This window comes from Triticum aestivum, chromosome 5A (assembly GCF_018294505.1).
Source record: "Triticum aestivum cultivar Chinese Spring chromosome 5A, IWGSC CS RefSeq v2.1, whole genome shotgun sequence".
Classification (NCBI taxonomy): domain Eukaryota; kingdom Viridiplantae; phylum Streptophyta; class Magnoliopsida; order Poales; family Poaceae; genus Triticum; species Triticum aestivum.
Genome location: NC_057806.1, coordinates 100,930,985 through 100,954,007, shown reverse-complemented (window position 1 = coordinate 100,954,007; position 23,023 = coordinate 100,930,985).

Below are 23,023 nucleotides of genomic sequence, written 5' to 3'. Positions count from 1 at the left end.
GTACCACCCGTGGTGGAATCTAAAAGATTTCTAAACAAAATTCAATCCTGCATAAAAAATTTGTACGATCATCCAAAGATTTAAACCATGAGTAGGACAATTTCTTAACATTAATTTCATTCTTTCCCAAGATTGCGCAACTTGTTCATGCTCAAGTTTCTTAAAATTCATGATTTGTGTCCTAAGGGAAATAATTTTCGTGGGCGGAAAATACTTAGTAATAGAAGCATCTTTGCACTTATCCCAAGAATCGATACTATTTCGAGGTAAAGAAGAAAACCATATTTTTGCATGATCTCGCAAAGAAAATGGAAATAATTTCAACTTCAGAATATCATTGTCCACATCTTTTTTCTTTTCCATATCGCATAATTCTATGAATGTGTTTAGATGGGAAGCGGAATCCTCATTAGGAGTACCGGAAAACTGATCTTTCATAACAAGATTCAACAAAGCAGCATTAATATCACAAGATTCCGCACTAGTGGGGGAGAAGAAATCAAAGTGCTAATAAAATCATTATTATTGGTATTGGAAAAATCACACAACTTGGCATTTTGTTGAGTCATCGTGACTACGCAAACAAGATTGCACACAAAAACAGATCTGACAAGAAAACGACGAACGAAAAAAGGGCGAATAAAACGGAAAATTTTTGTGAAGTGGGGGAGATGAAAACGAGAGGCAAATGGCAAATCATGTAAATTGCAAGGAGATGGGATTTGTGATTAGGAACCTGATAGATGTTGATGATGTCTCCCCGGCAACGGCGCCATAAATTCTTTTTGATGTCGCTTGAACTACATCAATATTTCCCCAAAGAGAAAGAGATGATGTAGCACAGTTACGGTAGGTATTTCCCTCAGTGATGAAACTAAGGTTATTGAACCAGTAGGAGAACCAAGCAACACTGTAACACCCCGGATGTAATTTACCTTATATGTATCCCAACTCTTGCCGTTTCCGGCGCTAAGTTATTTTATTTTCCTCGGGTTCGGGTTTTTGTCTCCGTGTGTTGTTGTCGTTGTCATGAATCTCATATCATGTCATCATGTGCATTGCATTTGCATACGTGTTCGTCTCATGCATCCGAGCATTTTCCCCGTTGTCCGTTTTGCATTCCGGCGCTCCTATCTCCTCCGGTGGTCCTTTGTACCTCTTTTTGTGTGTGGTGGTTAAACATTTTCGGATTGGACCGAAACTTGCCAAGCGGCCTTGGTTTACTACCGGTAGACCGCCTGTCAAGTTTCGTACCATTTGGACTTCATTTGATACTCCAATGGTTAACCGAGGGACCGAGAAGGCCTCGTGTGTGTTGCAGCCCAACACCCCTCCAAAGTGGCCCAAAACCCACCTAAACCTCCTCCATCATCTCGGTCGTTTGATCACGATCGTGTGGCCGCAAACCGCACTCCATTTGGAGCCTCCTAGCTCCTCCTATCTATAAAAAGGGATCCTCCCCGAAATTTTTGGATTTTTCCTACCCTAACCCTAGCCCCCTTCTCCCACCGCGCGCCGGACAACGTCCGCCGGTGCCGGACATGTCCGACTTGCAGCCGCCGCCGTCCCGCGCCCAATCGCGAGCCGCCACCTGTCCCGGGGCGGGACCGCTTCGCCGCCGCCACCCGAGGCCCGCCAGGACCGGAGCCGGCCCCCGTGGCCCACTCCCTTCGCCGCCGCGGATCGCGGCCTCTCCCTCACGCCCGAGCCACCGCCCGACCACCGCGCTGCCGCACGCCATTGCCGGCGGCCGCCACGCACCTCGCCAGCCGGAGCCGAGCTCCGTCCCGCGCCGGCCGCACCTCGCCGCCCCACCACGGCAACCTCGCTGCTGACGTCCGCCGCCCTCCGCCGCCTGTCCTCGCCTCGGCTACATCCTTCGGCGAGCTCCGCGACAGCTCCGACGAGAAGCCCCGATGATCCTCGAACAGCGTGCCCCGATCCAGATCCGGTGCTACAGTAACCCTAGGGGTTGACCTCGTTTTTTTCCTAAGTCTGCATATTTTTTTGCTTTGTTCATCACATCGTAACTCCGCATCCGTAGCTCCGATTTGGGCGTGTAGCGTATCAAAATGTTTGCCTCAGAGAGTGCATCATTTCATATCATTGCATCATTTTCATTTGAGCTCACCTTGATGCCCGAAATGCTGTTGGAAGAGGGCTATGTGATATAATTGCCAGATCTATTTCATCAAATAGATATTTGTCATTTTTGTCATGATTAATGTGTGCATGATATGCTCCTGAGCTCTGCATGAGTTTTGTTATATGCCATGCCATCTTTATAGAGGTGCTTACCATGTATTTTTGTGATATGTGTGGTGACTAGCACAAGCTTGCAAAGTAGTGCATTCGTTAATGCTGATTTCAGGGACTTTGAATTTCTCTAAGTCCTTGATCTGATTTTGTCAATATGCCATATGTTCATGTTGTTTCCTAGCGATCCGTGCCTCTTTTGAGGATGATCATTAAGGATGATTTGTTAATATTGTGGTGCTCTATCCATCCATGTCTTCGTTTGCAACTATGGAGCACCCTAGCTTAAGTCAATCGAGCTCTACTTTTTCTATTTCATGAATCCTGGCAGATTGTTAACTTGTTAGCGATTTTGCCGAGGATGTTGCTATTGATCCATGCATGCTATGTTGTTGTTCTTGCCATGTCTAGTTTCTATGATATGTATTCTTGATGGGTGTATGCTTAGTTTGTCATGCCATGCTCTGTAGTGAGTGCATCGAGCTCGTAAACATGCCTACTCGTTAACAGATTTGCATGCTCTAGTTTTTCACTAAGTCTGTAACCTGATTATGTTTTTGCCATGTTCACATGCTTGCAATTGTATTTTCTGATCCCTTTTGGCTCAAGGTCACTAAGGGACTTTTGTTAAGTGCTTTGAGTAGCGTCATTCCATGCCTTTCTTTGACATGTTAAGTTCCTGTAGCATATAGGTTTCATGCTCCAAAGTGTGCTACCTGATGTTAAATTCCAAACTTGTGTTAATTTCACTAAGTCTGAAACCTGTTTATCATTTGCATTTTTGACATGCTTGTTTGAACCTGTTAATGGATGAATTAGCCGTAGCTCAGTGTTCATCTGTCAAGCATCATGAGTGGATCCCTGCCATGTATTTTGTTATCATGTTTGGGTGCTGTAGCATAATTATCTTGATGTATTTAGATGGCTACTTGTTGTTTATCGCAGACCGGTGCCATATTTGTTTTGCTTGCCATTTCCAAACCGTGCATCCGATTCCGGTGATCTTTATATCGTTTTCAACCGAAATCATCTCACCTTTCCAGTGGCACTCTTGGATTTCCAAGTTGATGCCAGGTTCAATCATTCCTTGTCAAATCTTGCATATGCATCACATATCGCATCCCGCATAGCATATCATGTTCGCATCATGTTGTTTGAGCTTTGCACGTGGTTGATTGTGTTCCTTTTGCTTGTTTGTCTTGTTTGGGTAGAGCCGGGAGACGAGTTCGCTAACGAGGAGCCCGTTGAGTTTGCTTACAAGGATCAAGTCAACTCTGACAACTTTGCAGGCAAGATGATCATACCCTCGAAATCACTTCTATCTTTGCTTGCTAGATGCTCGCTCTTTTGCTATGCCTATGCTACGATGCCTACCACTTGCTTATCATGTCTCCCAAATTGCCATGTCAAACCTCTAACCCACCATGTCCTAGCAAACCGTTGATTGGCTATGTTACCGCTTTGCTCAGCCCCTCTTATAGCGTTGCTAGTTGCAGGTGAAGTTTTGAGATCGTTCCTTGTTGGAACATTTGTTTATTGTTGGGATATCACTATTTTATCTTGTTATCTTAATGCACCTATATACTTGGTAAAGGGTGGAAGGCTCGGCCTTTTGCCTACTGTTTTGTTCCACTCTTGCCACACTAGTTTCCGTCATATCGGTATTATGTTCCCGGATTTTGCGTTCCTTACGCGGTTGGGTGATAATGGGAACCCCTTGACAGTTCGCCTTGAATAAAACTCCTCCAGCAATGCCCAACCTTGGTTTTACCATTTGCCACCTAGCCTCTTTTTCCCTTGGGTTTCCGAAGCCCAAGGGTCATTTTATTTAAAAACCCCCGGGCCAGTGCTCTTCTGAGTGTTGGTCCAAACTAGAGCCCCTTGCAGCGCCACCTCGGGGAAACTCGAGGGCTGGTTTTAGTTGTACGGATTGCTTATCCGAGTGTGCCCTGAGAACGAGATATGTGCAGCTCCTATCAGGATTTGTCGGCACATTCGGGCGGTGTTGCTGGACTTGTTTTACCATTGCCGAAGATGTCTTGTAGAACCGGGATGCCGAGTCTGATCGGAATGTCTCGGGAGAAGGAATATCCTTTGTTGACCGTGAGAGCTTGTGATGGGCTAAGTTGGGACTCCCCTGCAGGGATTTGAACTTCCGAAAGCCGTGCTCGCGGTTATGGGCAGATGGGAATTTGTTAATGTCCGGTTGTAGATAACATGAACCTTAACTTAATTAAAATGAATCAACTGCGTGTGTAACCGTGATGGTCTCTTCTCGGCGGAGTCCGGGAAGTGAACACGGTGTTGGAGTAATGTTTGACGTAGGTTGTTCTATAGTTCTTGGTTCGTGCTTTGCTTTCTCTTCTCGCTCTCTTTTGCGAACAGGTTAGCCACCATATATGCTAGTCGCTTGCTGCAGCTCCACATATTACCCTGCCTTACCTATAAGCTTAAATAGTCTTAATCACGAGGGTGCGAGATTGCTGAGTCCCTGTGACTCACAGATTACTTCCAAACCATATGCAGGGACCAATGATTCCGTTCCAGATGATGCGCTTGAGCTCAAGTGGGAGTTCGACGAAGACTCACGTCGTTACTATGTGTCTTTCCCAGATGATCAGTAGAGGTGCCCAGTTGGGGCGATCGGGACCGTGTCGCATGTTGGGGTTGATCTTTTATTTTGGTACCGTAGTCAGACCATGAGTGTATTGGATGATTGTAATGTTATTCATGTATTTGTGTGACGTGGCGAGTGTAAGCCAACTATGTACCTTCTTTCCCCTATTACCTATTTACATGGGTTGTTGTGAAGATTACCTTACTTGCGACATTGCTTTCAATGCGGTTATGCCTCTAAGTCGTGCTTCGACACATAGGAGATATAGCCACATCGAGGGCGTTACAAACACTATGTAAATGGCACCTTCACACAAAGAACAAATACTTGCAACCCGACGCGTAAGAGGGGTTGTCAATCATTGTCCTGCAAAAGATAGATAGATTTGTATGATTTTGGATAAATAGATCTATCAATAAAACAAAATAAAATAAATAAAGAAAAAGTGCAGCAAGGTATTTTCGGGTTTTTGGAATAATAGATCTGAAAATAAAAGTGGCAAATAATAGATCAGAAACCAAATATGATAAAGAATAGACCCGGGGGCCGTATGTTTCACTAGTGGCTTCTCTCGAGAAAAAGCATACGGTGGGTAGACAAATTACTATTGGGAAATTGATTTAACTTCAAATAATTATGACGATATCCAAGAAATGATCATTATATAGGCATCACGTCCAAGATTATTAGACTGATTCCTGCCTGCATCAACTACTGTTACTCCACACATCGACCGCTATCCAGCATGCATCTAGTGTATTAAGTTCATGGAGAAACGGAGTAATGCAATAAGAACGATGACATGATGTAGACAAGATCTATTCATGTAGGAATAGACCCCATCTTGTTATCCTTAATGGCAACGATCAATACGTATCTTGCTGCCCCTTCTATCACTAGGAAAGAAAACAACACGACCGAACCCATCACAAAGCACCTCTTCCCATGGCAAGAAAAATCAATCTAGTCAGCCTAACTAAACCAAATATTCAAAGAACAAATACGAGGCTATAAGTAATCGTGCATATAAGTGATCAAAACCCAAATAACTTTCATAGATAAAATAGATCTGATCATAAACTCAAACTTCATCGGATCCCAACAAACACACCGCAAAAAGAGTTACATAATATAGATCTCCAAGAGACCATTGTATTGAGAAACAAAAGAGGGAGAGGAAGCCATCTAGGTACTAACTACGGACCCGAAGGTCTACAATGAACTACTCACACATCATTGGAGTGGCACCAATGAGGATGATGAACCCCTCCGTGATGGTGTCTAGATTGGATCTGGTGGTTCTAGAACTTGCGGCGGCTGGAATTGTGTTTCGTCGACTCCCCTAGGGTTTTTTGATTTTCGGGATATTTATAGAGCAAAGAGGCGGTGCAGGAGGCGGCCGAGGTGAGAACAATCCTCCAGGGCGCGCCTTTGGTACTTCTTTGGCCCAACAGGTGTCTTATGGTCCAGAAAAAATCTTCAAAAAGTTTTGCTGCGTTTGGACTCCGTTTGGTATTGATTTTCATCGAAGTAAAAAAAAGCAAAAAACAACAACTGGCACTGGGCACTATGTCAATAGGTTAGTCCCAAAAAATGATATAAAGTTGCTATAAAATAATTGCTAGACATCCAAGAATGATAATATAACAGCAAGGAACAATCAAGAATTATAGATACGTTGGAGACGTATCAATGCATAGGGGTTGCTGCACGTTTTCATCCTTGTTTCTCCGGTAGAGATCTTGGGGCACTCTTTGAGGTTCTTTGTGTTGGATTGAATATTATGGATCTGAAGTTGTTTGGTGCATATTGTATAATTGACCCGCGGATACTTGTGGCAACATTGGAGTATCTAGGTGACATTAGGGTTGATTGATGTGTATCATATGGTGTTATTTTAGTATGAACTCTAGGGCTATTTGTGACACTTATAGGAATAGCTCAAAAGATTGATCAGAAATTATAACTTTGAGGTGGTTTCATACCCTACAAGCAATTTCATCTTATGTTCTCCGCGGTAGGAACTTTGGAGTGACTCTTTGTCGCACGTTGAGGGATTGCCATATGATTTAATTATGTAATCATTTTTAGAGACTTTGCACTAGTGAAAGTATGAACCCTAGGCCTTGTTTTCAAGCATTGCAATACCATTTTTGTTCACTTTTGTTACTAGTTACCTTGCTGTTTTTATATTTTCATATTACAAAAACCTATATCTACCATCCATATTACACTTGTATCACCATCTCTTCGCCGAACTAGTGCACCTATACAATTACCATTTTATTGGGTGTGGGGACACAAGAGACTTTGTTATTTGGTTGCAGGGTTGTTTGAGAGAGACCATCTTCATCCTATGCCTCCCACGGATTGATAAACCTTAGGTCATCCACTTGAGGGAAAATTGCTACTGTCCTACAAAACTCTGCGGTTGGAGGCTCAACACGAGTCTACAAGGAGAACGTTGCGTAGTACACATCAGCGAGTGCCCGCCACTGATGCCAATATAAAAGTGGCGGGAGGTCACTGGCGGGTGCCCCTGAGAAACTTGCCCACCATAGCTGGGCTTTTCCCACTGCCACTCCTAGGCACTCCTGAGTAGTGTAAACTTGAAATTATCACATATTTCATATGCATTTTTTCTTCATTGATCTAATAGTAGACATACTAAATTTTTCCAGGCCCATCTATATTAGTTACCGTATGGTCTTTAAAATTTACCATTTTCCCATGGACCTAAAATACTAACCATGGTAAGTTGCCAGGCCCCTTCTATATTCGTTGCCGTATGAAGTGTTGGGGAACGTAGTAATTCAAAAAAAATCCTACGATCACGCAAGATCTAACTAGGAGATGCATAGCAAATAGAGGGGAGAGTGTGTCCACGTACCCTCGTAGAGCGAAAGCGGAAGCATTTAGTAATGTGGTTGATGTAGTCCAATGTCTTCACGATCCAACTGATCCAAGTACCGAACATACGGCACCTCCGTGTTCAGCACACGTTCAGCACATTGAAGTCCCTCGAGCTATTGATCCAGTAGAGAGTTGAGGGAGAGTTCCGTCAACACGACGACGAGGCGATGGTGATGATGAAGTTACCGGCACAGGACTTCGCCTAAGCACTACAACGATATGACCGAGGTGTTAAACTATGGAGAGGGGCACCGCACATGGGTAAGAGATTGTTTGTTGTCCTTTGGGGTGCCCCTTGGCCACATATATAAAGGAGGAGAGGGAGGAGGCCGACGTCCATGAGGGGGCGCGCCAAAGGGGAGTCCAACTAGGATTCCCAATCCTAGTTGGACTTCCTTTCCTATTCCAAGAGGGGAAAGGAGGGAAGGAGAGGGAGAGGAAGAGGAAAGATGGGGCCGCGCCTCCTCCCCCTAGTCCAATTCGGACTGCCCTACGGGGGCACCCGGTGGGCTGCCCTCTCCTACTCCCTTATGGCCCACCTAGGCCCATAACTTCCCCGGGGGGTTCCGGTAACCCCTTGGTTCCTCGATAAATATCCGAAACATTCAGAAATCTTTCCGGTGTCTGAATACCTTCATCCAATATATGCATTTTTACCTCTCGACCATTTCGAGACTCCTCGTCATGTCTGTGATCTCATCTGAGACTCCGGACAAACTTCGGTCATCAAATCACACAACTCATAATACAAATCGTCATCGAATGTTAAGCGTGCAGACCCTACGGGTTCGAGAACTATGTAGACATGACCGAGACACATCTCCGGTCAATAACCAATAGCAGAACCTGGATGCTCATATTGGCTCCTACATATTCTACAAAGATCTTTATCGGTCAAATCGCATAACAACATACGTCATTCCCTTTGTCATCTGTATGTTACTTGCCCGAGATTCGATCATCGATATCCTCATACATAGTTCAATCTCGTTACCGGCAAGTATCTTTACTCGTTCCGTAATGCATCATCCTGTAACTAAACCATTAGTCACATTGCTTGCAAGGCTTATAGTGATGAGCATTACTAAGAAGGCCCAGAGATACCTCTCTGATACACGGAGTGACAAATCCTAATCTTGATCTATGCCAACTCAACAAACACCTTCGGAGACACCTGTAGAGCATCTTTATAATCACCCAGTTACGTTGTGACATTTGATAGCACACAAGGTGTTCCTCCGGTATTCAGGAATTGCATAATCTCATAGTCAGAGGAATCTGTATAAGTCATGAAGAAAGCAATAGCAATAAAACTAAACAATCATAATGCTAAGCTAACGGATGGGTCTTATCCATCACATCATTCTCTAATGATGTGATCCCTTTCATCAAATGACAACACATGTCTACGCTCAGGAAACTTAACCATCTTTGATTAACGAGCTAGTCAAGTAGAGGCATACTAGGGACACTCTGTTTGTCTATGCATTCACACATGTAATAAGTTTCCGGTTAATACAATTCTAGCATGAATAATAAACATTTATCATGATATAAGGGAATATAAATAACAACTTTATTACTGCCTCTAGGGCTTATTTCCTTCAGTCTCCCACTTGCACTAGAGTCAATAATTTAGATTACATAGTAATGATTCTAACACCCATGGAGTCTTGGTGTTGACCATGTTTTGCTCGTGAGAGAGGCTTAGTCAACGGGTCTGCAACATTCAGATCCATATGTACTTTCCAAATCTCTATGTCTCCCTCCTTGACTTGATCACAGATGGAATTGAAGCGTCTCTTGATGTGTTTGGTTCTCTTGTGAAATCTGGATTCCTTCGCCAAGGCAATTGCTCTAGTATTGTCACAAAAGATTTTCATTGGACCCGATGCACTAGGTATTTCACCTAGATGAGATATGAACTCCTTCATCCAGACTCCTTCATTTTCTGCTTCCGAAGCAGCTATGTACTCCACTTAACACGTAGATCCCGCCACGACGCTCTTCTTGGAACTGCACCAACTTATAGCTCCACTATTCAATATAAATACATATCCGGTTTGTGACTTAGAGTCATCCGGATCAGTGTCAAAGCTTGCATCGACGTAACCATTTACGACGAGCTCTTTTTCACCTGCATAAACGAGAAACATATCCTTAGTCCTTTTCAGGTATTTCAGGATGTCCTTGACCGCTGTCCAGTGATCCACTCCTGGAATACTTTGGTACCTCCTTGCTAAACTTATAGCAAGGCACACATCAGGTGTGGTACACAACATTGGATAAATGATAGAACCTATGGTTGAGGGATAGGAAATGACCTTCATTTTCTCTCTATCTTCCGCAATGGTCGGGCATTGAGTCTGACTCAACTTCACACCTTGTAACACAGGCAAGAACCCTTTCTTTGACTGATCCATTTTGAACTTCTTCAAAACTTTATCAAGGTATGTGCTTTGTGAAATTCCAATTAAGCGTCTTGATCTATCTCTATATATCTTGATGCCCAATATATAAGCAGCTTCACCGAGGTCTTCCATTGAAAAATTCTTATTCAAGTATCATTTTATGCTATCCAGAAATTATGTATTATTTCCAATCAACAATATGTCATCCACATATTGTTGGGGAACGTAGTAATTTCAAAAAAATTCCTGCGCACACGCAAGATCATGGTGATGCATAGCAACAAGAGGGAAGATTATCGTCCACGTACCCTTGTAGACCGTAAGCGGAAGTGTTATGAGAACTGGTTGATGTAGTCGTACATCTTCACGATCCGACCGATCCAAGTACCGAACGCATGGCACTGATGTCTACTACACAACCTTCTTCTTGTAGACGTTGTTGGGCCTCCAAGTGCAGAGGTTTGTAGGACAGTAGAAAATTTCCCTCAAGTGGATGACCTAAGGTTAATCAATCCATAGGAGGCGTAGGATGAAGATGGTCTCTCTCAAGCAACCCTGCAACCAAATAACAAAGAGTCTCTTGTGTCCCCAACACACCCAATACAATGGTAAATTGTATAGGTGCACTAGTTCGGCGAAGAGATGGTAATACAAGTGCAATATGTATGGTAGATAAAGGTTTTTGTAATCTGAAAATATAAAAATAGCAAGGTAAATAATGATAAAAGTGAGCACAAAAGGTATTGCAATGCGTTGAAACAAGGCCTAGGGTTCATACTTTCACTAGTGCAAGTTCTCTCAACAATAATAACATAATTGGATCACGTAACTATCCCTCAACATGCAACAAAGAGTCACTCCAAAGTCACTAATAGCGGAGAACAAACAAAGAGATTATGGTAGGGCACGAACACCTCAAAGTTATTCTTTCCAATCAAACCGTTGTGCTATTCCTATAAGTGTCACAAACAGCCCTAGAGTTCGTACTAGAATAACACCTTAAGACACAAATCAACCAAAACCCTAATGTCACCTAGATACTCCAATGTCACCTCAAGTATCCGTGGATATGATTATACTATATGCATCACACAATCTCCGATTCATCTATTCAACCAACACATAGAACTTCAAAGAGTGCCCCAAAGATTCTACTAGAGAGTCAAGACGAAAACGTGTGCCAACCCCTATGCATAGGTTCATGGGTGGAACCCGCAAGTTGATCACCAAAACATACATCAAGTGGATCACGTGATATCCCATTGTCACCACAGATAAGCACGGCAAGACATACATCAAGTGTTCTCAAATCCTTAAAGACTCAATCCGATAAGATAACTTCAAAGGGAAAACTCAATCCATTACAAGAGAGTAGAGGGGGGAGAAACATCATAAGATCCAACTATAATAGCAAAGCTTGCGATACATCAAGATCATATCACCTCAAGAACACGAGAGAGAGAGAGAGAGAGATCAAACACATAGCTACTGGTACATACCCTCAGCCTCGAGGGAGAACTACTCCCTCCTCGTCATGGAGAGCACCGGGATGATGAAGATGGCCACCGGAGAGGGGTTTCACCCTCCGGCAGGGTGCCGGAATGGGTCTAGATTGGTTTTCGGTGTCTACGGAGGCTTCTGGCGGCGGAACTCCCGATCTATTGTGGTCCCTGATAGTTTTAGGGTATATGGATATATATATTTATAGGCGGAAGAAATACATCAGGGGAGCCACGAGGGGCCCACGAGGGTGGAGGGCGTGCCCAGGGGGGTGGGCGCGCCCCCCTGCCTCGTGGCTTCCTTGTTGATCCCCTGACGTGCACTCCAAGTCTCCTGTATTGCTTTCTTTCCAAAAATAACTTTTCTGAAGGTTTCATTCTGTTTGGACTATGTCTGATATTCCTTTTCTGCGAAACACTGAAACAAGGGAAAAACAGAAACTGGCACTGGGCTCTGGGTTAATAGGTTAGTCCCAAAAATCATATAAAATAGCATATAAATGCATATAAAACATCCAAGGTTGATAATATAATAGCATGGAACAATAAAAAATTATAGATATGTTGGATACGTATCAGCATCCCCAACCTTAATTCCTGCTCGTCGTCGAGTAGGTAAATGATAAAAATAGAATTTTTGATGTGGAATGCTACCTAACATATTTATCCATGTAGTTCTCTTTATTGTGGCAAGAATATTCAGATCCATAAGATTCAAGACAAAAGTTTAATATTGACATAAAAATAATAATACCTCAAGCATACTAACAAAGCAATCATGTCTTCTCAAAATAACATGGCCAAAGAAAGCTATCCCTACAAAATCATATAGTCTGGCTATGCACAACCCCGATGACAAGCCAAGCAATTGTTTCATACTTTTGATGTTCTCAAACTTTTTCAATCTTCACGCAATACATGAGCCTGAGCCATGGACATAGCACTATAGGTGGAATAGAATGGTGGTTGTGGAGAAAAAAAAGGAGAAGATAGTTTCACATCAACTAGGCGTGTCAACGGGCTATGAAGATGCCCATTGAGGGAGTCCTGGATTAGGGGGTCTCCGGAAAGCCGGACTATATCCTTTGGCCGGACTGTTGGACTATGAAGATACAAGATTGAAGACTTTGTCTCGTGTCTGGATGGGACTCTACTTGGCGTGGAAGGCAAGCAAGGCAATACGGATATGGATATCTCCTCCTTTGTAACCGACCTTGTGTAACCCTAACCCTCTCCGGTGTCTATATAAACCGGAGGGTTTTAGTCCGTAGGACAACAACCACAACATACAATCATACCATAGGCTAGCTTCTAGGGTTTAGCCTCTCTGATCTCGTGGTAGATCTACTCTTGTACTACCCATATCATCAATATCAAGCAAGCAGGACGTAGGGTTTTACCTCCATCAAGAGGGCCCGAACCTGGGTAAAACATTGTGTCCCCTGCCTCCTGTTACCATCCGGCCTAGACGCATAGTTCGGGACCCCCTACCCGAGATCCACCGGTTTTGACACCGACATTGGTGCTTTCATTGAGAGTTCCTCTGTGTCGTCGCCGTTAGGCTTGATGGCTCCTACTATCATCGATAGCGATGCGGTCCAGGGTGAGACTTTTCTCCCCGGACAGATCTTCGTATTTGGCGGCTTTGCACTACGGGCTAATTCGCTTGGCCATCTCGAGTAGATTGAAAGCTACGCCCCTGGCCATCAGGTCAGATTTGGAAGTTTGAACTACACGGCCGACATCCGTGGAGACTTGATCTTCGACGGATTCGAGCCACAGCCGGGGGCGCCACACTGTCATGACGGGTATGACCTAGCTCTACCGCCGAACAGTACCCCAGAGGCCGCGCCCGCATCAGCTCCGACCCTTAGCTCAGAGCCAACTGCGCCAATCGAGGACGGGTGGCTAGACACCGCCTTAGGGGCTGTAGTCTCAACGGCGATCGAGCCGAACACCAGCCTAATCCTCTGCGAAGCCCATGACTCCAAGGTGCCGGACTCTTTTTTGGACTCCGAACCATCCGCGTCCCTGCCAATCGAATCCAATTGGGCGCCGATCATGGAATTCACCGCCGCGGATATCTTTCAGCACTCGCCCTTCGGCGACATCATGAATTCACTAAGGTCTCTCTCTTTGTCAGGAGAGCCCTGGCCGGACTATGGCCAACAGGATTGGGATGCGGACGATGAAGAAATTCGACGCCCACCCAACACCCACTTCGTAGCCACTGTCGATGATTTAACCGACATGCTCGACTTCGACTCTGAAGACATCGACGGTATGGACGACGATGTAGGAGACGAACATGAACCAGCGCCTATAGGGCACTGGAAAGCCACCTCGTCATATGACATATACATGGTGGATACACCCAAAGAAGGCAATGGCGACGAGATAGCGGAGGATGACCCCTCCAAGAAGCAACCCAAGCGCCGACGTCAGCGGCGCCGCTCTAAGTCCCGCCAAAGCAAAAGTGGTGATACCGGCACAGGAGATAATAACACTCCGGATAGTGCCGAAGACAACAACAATCCCCTCCAGCAAGATTTAGAGCAGGAGGATGGAGGAGCCAGCTCTCCTGAGAGAGCGGCAGACGGAGAGGAGGAGGATGACAATTACATGCCCCCCTCCGAAGACGAGGCAAGCCTCGGCGACGATGAATTCGCCGTACCAGAGGATCCCGTCGAACAAGAGCGCTTCAAGCGCCGGCTTATGGCCACGGCAAATAGCCTGAAGAAAAAGCAGCAGCAGCTTCAAGCTGATCAAGATCTGCTAGCTGACAGATGGACTGAAGTCCTCGCGGCCGAGGAATATAAACTCGAGCGCCCCTCCAAGAATTACCCAAAGTGCAGGTTACTACCCCGACTGGAGGAAGAAGCGTATGATACGGCTGATCGGCCACCTCGTGGCCGCGATAGAGAGGCATTCCAGCCAAAAGCTCAGCCTCCACCCCAACGCCATTCAAATAAAAAGGCATGGGGAGATACGCCAGACCTGCGAGACATATTGGAGGACAAAGCAAAGCATGCAAGATCGATCTACGGATCACGAGGGCGCACTACTCTGCGAGACGATAAACGTCACGCCGGATACAGTAAAAGCAAATCCGGCCGGGCCGAACACAGCGGGCAAGACCCATTCGAGCTGCGTCGCGATATAGCCCAATACAGAGGCGCCGCACACCCCTTATGCTTCACAGACGAAGTAATGGAACATCAATTCCCAGAAGGTTTCAAACCTGTAAATATTGAATCATACGACGGCACAACAGATCCCGCAGTATGGATCGAGGATTTCCTCCTCCACATCCACATGGCCCGCGGTGATGACTTACACGCCATCAAATACCTCCCACTAAAGCTCAAAGGACCAGCGCGGCATTGGCTTAACAGCTTGCCAGCGGACTCCATTAGCTGTTGGGAAGATCTGGAAGCCGCATTCCTCGACAACTTTCAGGGCACTTATGTGCGACCACCAGACGCCGATGACTTGAGCCACATAATTCAGCAGCCAAAAGAGTCAGCCAGGCAATTCTGGACTCGGTTTTTTACAAAGAAAAATCAAATCGTCGACTGTCCGGATGCAGAGGCCTTAGCGGCTTTCAAACACAACATTTGAGACGAGTGGCTAGCCCGGCACCTTGGTCAGGAAAAGCCGAAATCTATGGCAGCTCTCACGACGCTCATGACCCGCTTTTGTGCGGGAGAAGACAGCTGGCTGGCTCGCAGTAATAACATATCAAAGAACCATGGTACCTCGGATACCAAGGACGGCAATAGCAGGTCACGTCGCAACAAACATAAGCGCCACATTAACAGCGAAAATACTAAGGATACGGCAGTCAATGCCGGATTCAAAGGCTCTAAACCCAGTCAGCGGAAAAAGCCATTCAAACAAAGTACGCCGGGTCCGTCCAGCTTGGACCGTATACTCGATCGCTCGTGTCAAATACACGGCACCCCAGACAAGCCAGCCAATCACACCAACAGGGATTGTTGGGTGTTCAAGCAGGCCGGCAAGTTAATTGCCGAAAACAAGGACAAAGGGCCGCATAGCGATGACGAGGAGGAGCCCCGGCAGCCGCACACTGGAGGACAGAAGAGGTTTCCCCCGCAAGTGCGGACGGTGAACATGATATACGCAACCCACATCCCCAAGAGGGAGCGGAAGCGTGCGCTCAGGGACGTATATGCGTTGGAGCCAGTCGCCCCAAAGTTCAACCCTTGGTCCTCCTGTCCGATCACCTTCGATCGCAGGGACCACCCCACTAGTATCTCTCATGGTGGATTCGCCGCACTGGTCCTAGACCCAATCATTGACGGATTTCACCTCACTCAAGTCCTTATGGATGGCGGCAGCAGCCTGAACCTGCTTTATCAGGACACAGTGCGCAAAATGGGTATAGACCCCTCAAGGATCAAACCCACAAAAACGACCTTTAAAGGCGTCATTCCAGGTGTAGAGGCCCATTGCACAAGCTCAATTACACTGGAAGTGGTCTTCTGATCCCCTGATAACTTCCGAAGCGAAGAGTTAATCTTCGATATAGTCCCGTTCTGCAGTGGTTATCACGCGCTGCTCGGGCGAACCGCATTTGCTAGATTCAACGCGGTACCGCATTATGCATACCTCAAGCTCAAGATTCCAGAACCTCGCGGAGTTATTACAGTCAATGGAAACATAGAGCGCTCTCTCCGAACAGAGGAGCACACCGCAGCCCTCGCAGCAGAAGCGCAAAGCAACCTCTCAAGGCAATCAACCAGTTCGGCGCTTCAAATCGCGGACACCTTCAAGCGCGCTCGGAGCAATCGGCAAATAGACCATCTGGCGCGATCTAAGCTCGCGTAGCAATACGGCGGCCACCCCAATCCTAGCCCAGCAGTGAAACTCATGCCGCGCATACATAATTACGCATTAAAAATACCCCGGGCACAAGTGGGGAGGGGGCACAACTGCGGCACGCCCCAAGACGCGGCTTAAACCGCACTAGGGGCTTCCCGTTTGGTTATTTTTCTTTTTTTTCAGGACCTTAATCTCTGGAAACACTGTCCTGCAGCACCATTGCCGAACACATGATGCAGCAACCAAGGAGGCAGACATCTATGTCATACCACGGAATTCATAGGTGGATTACAGTAACGAGCAAAATATTCGATTTAATATCATTCCTCAGCTTGCCCTTGGAAGGGACATAGTCCTACTCTTTGCTTATCGCACTATCTGTATCACTCTGCTTTAACGCAATTTTTTGAATAAACAATGCATGACATTACGACTATTATTGCATTCTTGATATATATATATATATATATATATATGTGTGTGTGTGTGTGTGTGTGTGTGTGTCATCATTAATGACGCCTTGCAACCGTACACTCTGGTATGGCCAATACACCAGGGGCTTACGTACCCCACAATGCGGTGTGAAAAGTCCGAACACTTTCACAAGTGCGGCACCCCAAACTTATAACATTATATGCATCAGCTCTGAATCATGTCTTTGGTCAAATGTTGGGTTTGCCCGGCTCCTATGTTTTGGTACCTTACGTTCCGCTCTATCGGCTAAGGTAGCGCTAGGAGAACTACTGCGATTGTGCCCCGGTTCTGCTGGGTTCAGCACCTCAGTAGAGAAAGCTAAAACTGACTGTCATGATAAGGCGAGAGACTGGTCACTGTTCGGCGAGGTTTTCAAGTCCCTAAAGACTTATGCCGCTTAGAGCGAGGGGCTGGCCTTGTCCGGCTTAAAGGCGTGTATCGCGCCCTGAATTTGGCCTTCCGAATACCAGGGGCTTCGCCGAAATTTAAAATTATAGAATTCTATGGCTAAGTGAGAGTGATAAAGCATTATTAGTCCGGTTGCCTTGTTCGCTGTGCTGAGCACCTCCCTCGAAGGACCCAAACATGGGAACAAGAGTGCTTAGGTTTATCCCGAACACCCCAGCACTCGTGGCATGGGGGCAGAAGCCGAGGACTAGCCATCTCTCAGATTGGATAAACAGCCAAATAGAAGGTAATATTTTAAATTCAAACAAGCGTTGCATAGCGCATATGAAACAAAGTTTTCATAAATACAGGATAAAACGAGCAAGTCTCATTCAAATATTACATCTTTTGAACACTCGTCCGCGATGAGACGGGCACCCGGCAGAACACCCTCATAGTACATCTCGGGGTGGCGGTGCTCCTTGCCCTCCGGCGGCCCCTCCTTGATCAGCTTCACGGCGTCTAGCTTGACCCACTGCAATTTCACACGGGCGAAAGCCCGGCGTGCACCTTCAATGCAGACAGATCGCTTGACGACCTCCAGCCGCGGGCAGGCATCCACAAGCCGCCTCACCAGGCCGAAGAAGCTGTTCAGAAGGGCGTCGCCAGGCCACAGCCGGACTATAAAGCTCTTCATGGCCCGATCGGCCGCCTTATGTAGCTCGACCATCTGCTTCAGCTGGTCGCTCATTGGCACCGGGTGTTCGGCCTCAGCATACTGAGACCAGAACAGCTTCTCCGTTGAGCTTCCATCCTCGGCCTGGTAAAATTGTGCAGCATCGGACACGCTGCGGGGCAAATCTGCGAATGCTCCTGGAGAGCTCCAGATTCGGGTAAGTAATCGGTAATTTACTTTTACATGCTTGCTTTGCATATAGAAAGCCTTACCCGCCGCTATCTTCTTCATTGCGTCGATCTCCTGGAGGGCCTTTTGGGCTTCGGCCTTGGCACTTTTTGCGCTCTCGAGGGCCGCGGCAAGCTCAGACTCCCGCGTCTTTGAGTCAAGCTCCAACGCCTCGTGCTTCGCCACGAGAGCCTGGAGCTCTTGCTGCACCTCGCCCACCCGAGCCTCGTGCTTCTCTCGCTCGGTGCGCTCCTTGGCCGCTTTATCTTCGGCCTTGGTTAGCGCTTGCTTCAGGGTCGCCACCTCGGTCGTGGCCCCTGGCAAATATACGATGATCCTGTCATTTTGCAATCGCGTCTTCTTTTATATATACATATCTATAGACAGGGTATTACTTACCCTTGTTCTCCTAGAGCTGCCTCTTGGCAAGGCCGAGCTCTTTCCTGGACCCCTCGAGGTCCTGCTTCAGTACGGCGACCTCCGCAGTCAGTGCGGCGGACACCAGCAGCGAAGCCTGCATATGCATATTGACATACTTATATTAGACTCCTGCGATATTATTTGATCCTCTGTTCGGCTTTTCTTTGTGAACACCGAACAAAGCATCAGGGGCTACTGTCTATGCGGTAATATTTTTACTACATTTTAAAACACTTACCTCAAAGCATGTTAGAAGACTGGCACAGGCTTCAGTCAACCCGCTCTTGGCGGACTGAACCTTCTGGACTACCGCACTCATAACAGTACGGTGCTCCTCATCGATGGAAGCACTGCGAAGCGCTTCCAACAGATTGTCCGGCGCCTCTAGATGGACAGAGGTCACGGGCACAGGCGTCTTGCCCCTCTTAGAAGGAGGCCGCCTGCCCGAGCCTGGAACAGCTGGAGGTTCCGGCGCGGTGTTTGGCTGAGGGCCGAACTCGGAGCTCTCAGGGGCTCCGTCCCCTCGGCTCCCAGAGTCCGGAAGGTCGCCGTGAGGCGCCTCCGGGACTGTCTCCCCTTGCTCTGGTGCCTCTTGAGATAGCACCTCGGCGTCGTCAGCAGGATGAGGGGAAGTGGCGGTCGGGATTGGATCGCTATCCATGTCCGACGAGCCCAGGGAGCCGTCCGATGATACATCGATACTGGCTCGTGGCGGCCTGTATAATTACGTTCGGCGTTAGGGAAAACAGGAAGACGAAGGAATTCTATGAGTTACTCTGGTATCCAAATACTTACGATCTCCTCGGGGGCTTGGCCCTAGGCAACCACTCGTCTTCACCTTCGTCGGCGGTGGTGGAACTGTCCGGAAGGAGAGTCCTTCCCTTCTTGGACCCTTCGGCCTCCCCAGTTGAGGCGGCCTTCCTTTTCTTGTCTCCCCCGCCTGGAGGGGGAGCATCTTCTTCTTCCTCCTCATCTTTGGGGGAGGAGTGTGCCGCAGAGTTATCGGACGATGAGTCCGATAACACCTGGCGCCGGGAACTCTTTCGGGTTCCCTTGGCCTTCTTGATCTTCTATGGCACCTTGTAAGGGGCCGGAGTCAGCATCTCCGTCGGGAGAGCGCCCGCAGTATCTTTGGGCAAAGGGGCCGGACAGTTAATCTGCCCCGACATCTCCACCCAGTCCTGTTAAAGGCATGGAGATTAGACCCCGCACATAATTAAGCTAGGGAAAATAAATGTCCTACGGGACGTATTGAACTCATCGAACGCGCTAGGCGCTTTGCGCTTAGTCCGTGGTCCTCGGCGAGAGAAGGAGGGACCTCGTCGCCCTTTAATAGCACCTTCCAGACGTCCTTGTGCGTCGTATCAAAGAGCTCGCTCAGAGTCTGGTGCTGGGCCGGGTCGAACTCCCACAAAGTAAAATCCCGTTGTTGGCATGGGAGGATCCGGCGAATAAGCATAACTTGGACTATGCTGACAAGCTTGAGCTTCTTGCTCGCCATACTCCGGATACATTTTTGGAGTCCATCCAGCTCCACCGATGACCCCCACGACAAGCCTTTCTCTTTCCAGGAAGTGAGCCGTGTAGGGAATCCGGATCGAAACTCGGGGGCTGCCACCCATTTCGCGTCGCGCGGCTCGGTGATGTAGAACCACGCCGATTGCCATCCCTTTATTGTCTCCACGAAGGAGCCTTCGAGCCATATAACGTTGGGCATCTTGCCCACCATGGCTCCTCCGCATTCTTCTTGTTGGCCTCGTACCACCTTCGGCTTGATATTGAAGGTCTTTAACCACAGGCCGAAGTGGGGCCGGATGCGGAGGAAAGCCTCAGACACGACAATGAATGCCGAAATGTTGAGGATGAAGTTCGGGGCCAGATCATGAAAGTCCAGCCCATAGTCCGCGGACGAATGGATGGAGGGGAAACCCTAGTCCGCGGAGGAAGTGGTGAAGGAAAACTACCCTCTCGTGAGGTTTCGGGGTAGGGACGATCTGCCACGCAGCGGGCAGCCGATGCGCAATGTTCGCGGCTAAGTATCCGGCTCCGCGCAGCTTCTTGATGTCTCCCTCCGTGACGGAGGAGACCACCCACCTGCCTCCCGCTCCGGACATGGTTGGAGAAGGTTGAGGTGGAAAGTGCGGACTTGGGCGCTAGAGCTCGAGTGTGCAAAAACGGATGAGCAAATGAGGAAGAAGGCGTGGATAGAAAGGTGAATCCTTATCCCTTTATATGGGCGGACGAAGCTAAGCGTCCCCACTTGCCTGGTAAAACTCGCTTATCCCCCAAGCGCCGTAATTGATGGCGCGGTTGGGTTACCCACGCCCGTATTGATGAGAATCCCGTAATAAGGGGACACGATCTCTGCTTTGACAAGACGTGTCGAAAAACTGCCTCGCGTTATGTGCGGGGCTGGTTAAAGGAAACGGTTCGAATAATCACCGGGCCATGACATAACGTCATACTGTCAAAACAAGTCAGCAAATTAGATTGCGAAAATATTATTCTCTCTACGGTGGTATGTGGAACTTATTTTGCAGGGTCGGACACTATCCTCGTATTCAAATTCTTCTGTGATGTATTCGGAGAAGGAACCCGCCTTGCAATGCCGAAGACAATACTGCGCGCCGGACTCATCGTCATTGAAGCCTGGTTCAGGGGCTACTGAGGGAGTCCTGGATTAGGGGGTCTCCGGACAGCCGGACTATATCCTTTGGCCGGACTGTTGGACTATGAAGATACAAGATTGAAGACTTCGTCTCGTGTCCGGATGGGACTCTACTTGGCGTGGAAGGCAAGCTAGGCAATACGGATATGGATATCTCCTCCTTTGTAACCGACCTTGTGTAACCCTAACCCTCTCCGGTGTCTATATAAACCGAAGGGTTTTAGTCCGTAGGACAACAACCACAACATACAATCATACCATAGGCTAGCTTCTAAGGTTTAGCCTCTCTGTTCTCGTGGTAGATCTACTCTTGTACTACCCATATCATCAATATCAATCAAGCAGGACATAGGGTTTTACCTCCATCAAGAGGGCCCGAACCTGGGTAAAACATTGTGTCCCCTGCCTCCTGTTACCATCCGGCCTAGACGCACAGTTCGGGACCCCCTACCCGAGATCCACCGGTTTTGACACCGACACCCATCAATAGATATCAATGTGAGTGAGTAGGGATTGCCATGCAACGGATGCACTAGAGCTATAAATATATGAAAGCTCAATAAAATAAACTAGTGAGTGTGCATCCAACTCGCTTGATCACGAAGACCTAGGGAATTTTGAGGAAGCCCATCATTGGAATGTACAAGCCAAGTTCTATAATGAAAGATTCCCACTAGTATATGAAAGTGACAACATAGGAGACTCTCTATCTTGAAGATTATGGTGCTACTTTGAAGCACAAGTGTGGTAAAAGGATAGTAGCATTGTCCCTTCTCTCTTTTCTCTCATTTTTTATTTTTTTATTTTTTTATTTGGGCCTTCTCTTTTTTATGGCCTCTTTTTTTATTTGGGCTTCTTTGGCCTCTTTTTTTCGTCCGGAGTCTCATCCCGACTTGTGGGGGAATCATAGTCTCCATCATACTTTCCTCACTGGGACAATGCTCTAATAATGATGATCATCACACTTTTATTTTCTTACAACTCAATAATTACAACTCGATACTAGAACAAAGTATGACTCTATATGAATGCCTCCGGCGGTGTACCGGGATGTGCAATGACGCAAGAGTGACATGTATGGAAGAATTATGAATGGTGGCTTTTCCACAAATACGATGTCAACTACATGATCATGCAAAGCAATATGACAATGATGAAGTGTGTCATAATAAACGGAACGGTGGAAAGTTGCATGGCAATATATCTCGGAATGGCTATGGAAATGCCATAATAGGTAGGTATGGTGGCTGTTTTGAGGAAGGTATATGGGGGGTTTTATGGTACCGGCGAAAGTTGCACGGTACCAGAGAGGCTAGCAATGGTGGAAGGGTGAGAGTGCGTATAATCCATGGACTCAACATTAGTCATAAAGAACTCACATACTTATTGCAAAAATTTATTAGTTATCGAAACAAAGTATTACGCGCATGCTCTTAGGGGGATAGATTGGTAGGAAAAGACCATCGCTCGTCCCCAACCGCCACTCATAAGGAAGACAATCACTAAATAAATCATGCTCCGACTTCATCACATAACGGTTCACCATACGTGCATGCTACAGGAATCACAAACTTTAACACAAGTATTTCTCAAATTCATAACTACTCACTAGCATGACTCTAATATTAC